Source organism: Strongylocentrotus purpuratus, unplaced genomic scaffold (genome assembly GCF_000002235.5).
Source record: "Strongylocentrotus purpuratus isolate Spur 01 unplaced genomic scaffold, Spur_5.0 spur5_scaffold_2, whole genome shotgun sequence".
In the NCBI taxonomy this organism is placed as follows: Eukaryota; Metazoa; Echinodermata; class Echinoidea; order Camarodonta; family Strongylocentrotidae; genus Strongylocentrotus; species Strongylocentrotus purpuratus.
In genome coordinates, this window is record NW_022145605.1 from 11,114,219 (window position 1) to 11,122,195 (window position 7,977).

Sequence of the window (7,977 nt, forward strand, 5' to 3'; positions counted from 1 at the left end):
TATGGCTATTTATGATGTGCATGCATACATACTTTTTTTTCAGTGCATGTGTATAGGAATAAGAAATTATCTTTAATAACATTTTACAAAATACATTGTGTGTAAGAAATCTAAGTCCTGAAACAAACTCTTCAACTTTATCACGTAGGATAATTACTCATTTGTCAATCGTGGGCCCTGTCCTATAAAGAGTTGTGATTGATTTGGATCAAATGCAAGTTTGAAGTCCACTATCTCTTATGTTCATAGTTGCGATTGATATCGATTACAAATAAGTTGCGGTTGATGTCAACTCTTTATAAGACGGGGCGCTTGTGTTACTTACACTCTTATATCACTGTAAAAAACATATTTATCTATTATTTGTGGAAATAAAGCATGTACATGTATATGTCATTACGATAAAGAAAATTGATTAGCTGTAATTTGTTATACAATTGTCTGTTCTATTGATACTTAGTCTAGATTCAAAAGTGAGAAAAGTGCTAGGGTATTCACAGGCTCAATGTTCATGATGTCAGTAGTCTTGAACCCTGGCTCAATAGTAGTTGCATCATCAAACTCATGAAATCTGACCCCTTTTTGCCACCGATGCCATCTAAAACATTGGGGAAAAGTTACAGCATAACCATTCAGGTTTAGCCCCTGAAACGGTCCCTATTCAGATTGATTTCACCCCGCTTACCCCATGCACAAAACTGTGTACATTGGGAGTAGTATAATTGGACATTACAGAACATATAGACCGAAAACAATTCTGTTAGGATGGGTTGTAAGATGCCACTAAAAATTTGGTTCAATTATGCCTCATAGAGCCAATGAACTAAATTTTATCATCAGGAAGAGTTGTTGCTGTTACCATACATCTCAAATATATACAAAAAATTACAAAAACAACAAAGTGCCCTTGGATAAAAGATAATTGACTTGTCACTTCCCTCCAATTCCTTCTTAGTAGCAGTTGTAGAGCTGCCAACCAGCGATTTAAAGGTAAAGACCAGTATTGGAAACGCCCCAATTTCAAAAAATGAAATGGAAGCTCTCATTACCAATCATGTGAAAGAATATGTTTTGACTAATACATGATGATAAAAAATTTGCCGGGAAACCGCCAACTAATTCATTATATTTGGTAAATTTGTTTCTCTCATGGTCTGTGAGAGATATAGGATAGTCCCATATACATCTTTCTGTGTATAGTGCTTGTAACTTTACGAAGAATGGGCCAAATTTCTTATCATTTTGATGATTCCAGAACCTTGCAGATGCTAGGTGCTAGATGATCAACCTTTTCTGATCGATTCCACAACGTTTCTTTCACAATGCAATCGCATGACCATAACTGGTCTTTACCTTTAATCGTATTTCTTCAGTTTTTTTATAAGTAAATACGATTTTCCTCAATAAAATATTTTTTTTGTGTGTGTGTGTGTGTGTGTGTGTGCCATTCTGTCCTGTAAAGTATCCTACATGCATCTCACATCAGCAATTTGGGGATGTTCATTGGTTCATTGAACATACCAGCCATGACGAAATCATGCATATTTAACCAATGATCCATAAAAAAAATGTCTCCCTGTATGTAGGAACTGTAAGAGGCATTGATCTATATTTTGTTTTTTTAATACAATTTTTGTCAGTAAAATACAACTTTTGGGATTAAAGAATACAGTTTTTGAACTCCAGAGGTTGGCAGGTCTGCAGTTGCCGTATCAAGGCTCCCTGATAGAGAAGGAAGGAACATAAGAAATATGTAAGCTCTCTTGACCCTGCCAAGAAAGCTTGGTATCACCTTACTCTATTGGGATCAAATTATTCCATCTCATATTATCCCTCTGAAGAGTCAGAATCAGTTCATTCCAGAAGTACTCCTGGCCTCTCTCATCTTCCGCCCACCAGAGGTAGGTCCTGCGTTCACTCAAGTACAGCCTCACCAGGAATGGAAGCTCTGCATCCTCAATGTCCTCGAGGAAGACCACTGTAATGTTCTCCATCCTAGCATCGTTCACCTGCTCAAAGGCTATACGGAATTTGATCATGAACCAGTTGTCCTGGAATGCAACTCGGCTAAGAAGCAGGACAGTCTTGAAGCTTTTCTCAATAACGTGGTAGACCGCATCGAAGTAGTGCATGCCAATGATGAGGTCGTCATCACCGAAGACGTTTCTGTCAAAGTTTGGAAGCCTTTCTTCAAGGACTGGTCTGAGGTGTTCCTGGACCCACTGTTCGTCATCCTCCATGAACATGATGTTGAGATCATATTCAAAGTCACCGTGATCGCGTGCATCCAAGACTTCCTGGTATCCAACAACGGCAAGCTTCAGCAAGAAGAGTTTATACTTGACAAGCCAACGATAGCGATAGACCAAAAATATCATGGCAACTAGTCCGACAGCTGTGAGTGGAATGGAGCAAACGAGGCCGATATTGGGGCCACAGAATTCTTGAGGAACAAATGTTAACAGTGGTTTACCTCTTACTTTTTCTAGTGATGACATTGAGCAAATTGATTTGCTTTCTTCAACAAGTTTCAGATTTGAGGAGCTGTTCAACCAGTAGAGTAGCCACGCAATGTTACAGTTACAATCCAGTTGGTTCTGTGAAATGTCAATCGAAGTTAGTGTTGAGTATAGAGGTTGAAATGTACTTTGATTCAATGCTGCAAATTGATTTTCAGAAAGAATCACCTCTGTCAAGTTAGTTGTATTCGCAAATACCGCACTATCGAGGAAGTATACCTTGTTCCGCTTTATGTTGTATGATTGTAACCCTTGTAAATCAGATAGCAATTGAACTGGAAGTTGTTGAATTTTATTGTTTTCGAGGATTAATGTGTGGAGAGAAGCGAGTCCACGAAAAGCATTTGAATCTATTTCTTTGATACCACAGGAGGTCAGGTTAAGTACTTCAAGGGCATGCAGTTGCTGGAACATTCCTGGCACAATAGACACAATTAGATTTTCACATAAAGAGATTACTTTGAGCTTACTCAAACTATCAAAAAGAGATATGTTTTTGTCTTCGTTCCATATTCTTCGCAAATACACTTTAGATTTATTAAGAAATATCTCTTCAAGTGATAGAGTATGAGCAAATGTTTTTCCTGGCTCCAAAATTTTCGCTATCATAGGGATAGATCTACAAATATCTATGCGCCTGAGTAAAGGAGCATTTAAAGAAAGTGTTTGAAGATTTGACCGTGTCACATTCAAGACTTGAAGACTGTGTAATCCTGTCACATTTGATATTTTGAGAAATCTTAGATTGTTATTAGAGGCCAAATCTAATACAACTAGATTATGAAGACCGCGAAATGTATTCTCATGTATTTCAAGCAAATTGTTGTGATCCAGGTACAGCTCACGTATATCTGTCCTCCAAGTGGTGTTGAAAGGGTTAATTGTTTTCATGGAGTTACTAGACAGGTGAAGAACTTGAAGCAGCTTCATTCCATAAAAACATTCTGGTTCAATTATGCTGATGTCGTTATATACAACAAAAAGTTGTTTTAATAGAGTTAGATTTGAGAAAGCTGAGTGGTCGATGTGTTTTAAGTAGATGTAGGATAGATGCAACTTGACAAGGGGGTAGTTATGCAAAGGGTCAAACAAATCTAGAGAGATGTCCATAGGTGTATCTAGTATGGATAAACGTTGAATCTGGGACTGAGCTATTCCCGCGAACAGGTCCTTCCATAGGCCCGAGTGTGGAGTAGAGCCAAACTGTCCCAATGACAAACTCTGCACACGAAGCGAACTAATAACTTCCGGGGCGATGCGAGTTAAACGGTTTCTAAGGATATGAAGATAATTGACGTTACAGTCAAGCTTGAAGTTTTCGGGGGTGATTTCATGAATTTCGTTACCCGTAAAATCCATCTTCTCAATTTGCTCTTTTCTTAACGGGGAACATGTCAAATTGACATGCGAAATATCATTATTAATGAAGCTAACATCATTTAGCAGGGGGAACCACTGAACAAAGTCTGTGGGGAGCAGTTTGATGTTACAGGATGCCAGCGAGATCCGGGTTAGGTTATGAGACCATGGGATTCCACTGGGATTGCTAAGTTGAAGACCCTCATTATAGCTCAAATCCAGATTTTGCAAATGCATCAGCGTAGCAAACGTAGCAGGTTCAATATGGCGGATATTGTTTTCAGATAGATCCAGAAAAATAAGTTTGGTATACCTCGCAAAAGAGGAATTTAACAGAGTATGGATGTGATTGGTATGTAGGTAAAGAAACTGAACGTCTGCTAGAAGATCATCTGGAACTGCCATAAGGTTCATTTCTGTACAGTACACCATTTTCCTTATCACGTCTACTGTACATGTCCTTCTGAATTCCTTCAAAGTCACTGAATGCTCTTCGAGAAAGAGAGTGTCTCTTTGACGTTGCCTTAGTGAAGTCACTGGCAAAGCATACATAGCAGCAGATATCAGAACCACGAGAAAAACCTTTGGTGACATCTTGCGACAAAAATAGTCTTCTAGTGATCTTTGAATATGTAGAGAAGATGTAAATACCGAAAACTATGGTCCATCATCAATGTAAAATGAAGAGCCGTGTTGAAAAAAAGATCAGCAAGAACTGAACTGTACTGAAATTTAGGAATGCTTTATTTCCTGATATGTCGACACCACCTTGACAAAGATCAAAATGAAATCTGACATAAGATGGGCGTTGTACAGTGGCTATTGATGTTAAAGATTTGAAACATTAATCACTATTACATATGAAAGTATAGCACTTTGGAAGCAATTGCATGTACATTAAGAGTAATTGATCAAAGCGATATGGATCGGATTGTCTTGAAACAAAAAAGAGAATACTGTTTATGGGGGCTCGGAATAGAGATGTCATAAATGTATGATAAATATCAATCTGTGCTAATGAGAAATGTGGTATGAGTTTAAAGGAGGGATGTGAAAATTAGAGAGTGAAATTAATAACAGAAGCATGACATGTTTATTAAGACAAAGTTAGAGATGATTAGGAGGGGGAAAGGAAGAGTAAAAGTGAGAGTGAGTGTCATTTATAATATTGTGTTGAAAGGTTCATTGTTCAGTTAATTTTTGAAAGTCATTGATTATTAAAAAGCTGCTCTGCATGGTACAATCACTTTCAGTTTCGTTTTTTTTTCTTCAAAGTTTGTAGGTATGTAGTGGCTAAAGAGGCCATGTAATTTTTGTTACAGCACATTCAACATACAAAAAAAATTAGTGCTGAAAGAGAAAGAGAAAAGGAGGGGAAAAAAATAGTGAACCGTGAGAAACACTCAGCATACTTCCTTATGTCACCAGTGAACACTCAAAATCATTTCTTTACATGTTTTGGTACACTACAAGGTTGAAGTTGGGAAATTTAGTGAGTGTAGGATATTGACCGTAGAGCATTTGTCATCAGAGCATGTTTCATAGAAAACTTGCAAGTGTCATAGTGCGCAAAGTGCTGGTGTGCATTTCAAATAGGATGTTTATATAAAGCTTTCCCCTAACTGAAATTTGACATTCTCAATGATGTTTAGTCATCAAATTCTGTATTGTAATTGAACATTTAGTTGTACAAAATTAGATGCTACTGTAAATACAGGGTACACTATTGTCATGTACATACAAATAAGCAAAAAAATTAGGTGTTTTCCCAACTTTTATTTTTCAATAAATTAGATCAAATAAATAGATTTTCAATAGGTAATATGCCTTTTTATATGTAAAATTTTAAATAGAGATATGAATATATATCAATTTACATTTCTTAGTATTACAATCACTTGTTTTGTGTGAAGTACAGTATATCCAATTTCTGAGTTTATATACAGTGTGCCAAATAAAATTTACGATAAAACTTTGTCCTGTACAAAGAACACATAACAAAAAACAAACAAAAAACATTTCAACTAGGAAGCGATATTGTCTCTTTACACATACATGCATCACATTTCAATATAATACAAACATTGACATTTACTATGTCTTTAACAAATGTATATGATTCAGTTAATAAATGTGCAAGAAATCTCTCACAAAACATGTAATATTAGATAGATAATACAACTGATTTTTGCTCATTGTCAGCCTGGTTATACAGCTGCTTGCAATTAAGCATCAAGGAAGTACAGGTAGAGAAAAAAAGTAGTGGTATTCATACAAGAGATACAGCCAATGAAAGTGCCATACCTAAAAAAAAATATTTTGTTTTAATAAGATGTATCTCTAATTCAATATTTTTCTTGGCTATCTTCCTGTCAGTTTGAATTGCTTTTTTTAATACTCAGGAATATTTCTCTCCAAAATAAATCAAATTCTTTATCTTCAATATTCATACCAAACTATCGTAGAAACAATGTAAAGTGTAATAAGGCAAAAACTCTCACGAACCATAATATTCAAGTAAAACAAATTCACTGTCTTTCCAGTTTTGTGCTTTCCCTAATATTTTAAGTCGTTAAAATGCTACTTATTGTAAATAAAGAAATAATAATATATAATAAAATAATATTCATTAATTTGAAAAAAATGTTGAGGAAGTTGTTTATAGTCTTCATATGATACACATTCATGTACAATTTCTAATTTCCAAGTTGATAATTTATTGCATATTCTAAAATAACATCTTAGATTAAAATAGTTTTATATCAGCAGATAAAATGTATTTTATTATGATACATCTATGCACTTCAACATTAAGATGCCATTGTCTACGGAAACCATATGTGAATATTGTGAAGTTAACTGGCTTCAGAAGAGATCTTTAAAGATGCTTTCAAACTCTGGGATATCATCATCAGCTCTGTAGAAGAATAAACAATCAGAAGAGATGGAAAATAAGTGAACAATTGAATGAATGATTGCAATAATATGTCCAAATCAATAACAAGCATACATATATATATATTTTTATTTTTTTTTTGGGGGGGGGGATACAACTGGATACAGGGATTGCTGTACAATTTTAAAGGTTTATACAAATAAGGTAGGCCCTTAAAAAAAAAATTAGTTATATTCTGGGGACTAAATATATAAAAAAAAAATATATATATATATATATATATATAATTCATAAAAATAATATTTTTCAATATGTTACTCTATCTTGCTTTCTTCATGATAGTACTTAATGCGATACAAGCATTTCGTTGAAAGGGTACCCATTTGAACATTCTCTAAATAAAGATAAAAAAAGAAAATTTGAAAGTACTAAAATGCCTCGGCTTCAGTATCAAAATTCCGCTTACTCTGGGGATTTGTTGACAAAGAAGCTGCCAAGTCGTGGTCTCTGAGAAGGCTTGGAAAATGATCCTTGTTTCTGTGAAAGTAAAGTGAATAGCAATATAGAAAATTTGAGATGAATTTAATTTTATTGTTTGTGGACTGCAAAGCCATTACTGTTTACTTTCTCCCCAAAGTCTTGAAAAGCATGAAAGCCATGAATTTAAGTGAAACAATTACCATCAGTAAAATTCTTTCATTTTTGTAAACTTACACAATGCATGAAGATGAAAGTAGTGAGATTCAGCAACATTAGAGAACAAACTGTTCACTGACATAACCAAAGGATGATAAGCTGTTTCCCTAAAGTTATCAGCCTTCCAACTCACAACAGATAAAATATACTCTAGGATATATTGATGATCAATGTGAATAATCAACATACCTTTTGTAAGTAGTCTTGTTCCACAGCATCTAAACAGGTCATCAGGGATTGCTCATCAGGGCTTGTATTGCTTGCTAGAGGTGCTGTGTGTGGCTTCATGGATGGAGTGGCTGGATTGAAGTCTAGATTCCTGACAGCCTTACCATACAGGGGCCTGAGAGGGGATCTTTCGGGTAGCCTTGTTAGACAAGATGAACAAATGATGAGAATGGTATGATTTAAGTACAGTGTATATGTTCCTGCTAAATGTGGATTCATAGGGTAATGCTGTCATGACATCCTTTCCAATATATCTTTATCCCAAGCAAATTACAACAT

The 7,977-nt window shown here is 35.3% G+C and overlaps 1 long non-coding RNA gene across 1 annotated transcript; it reads right to left on the bottom strand.

The window, feature by feature from the left end:
* Positions 1-6,147: 6,147 nt before the first annotated feature.
* On the bottom strand, positions 6,148-7,874 carry LOC105438592. Its single transcript, XR_971019.2, has 3 exons — positions 7,660-7,874; positions 7,241-7,311; positions 6,148-6,795 (listed from the first exon to the last, which is right to left on the bottom strand). It is a non-coding gene; the product is annotated as an uncharacterized LOC105438592 (long non-coding RNA).
* Positions 7,875-7,977: the final 103 nt, after the last annotated feature.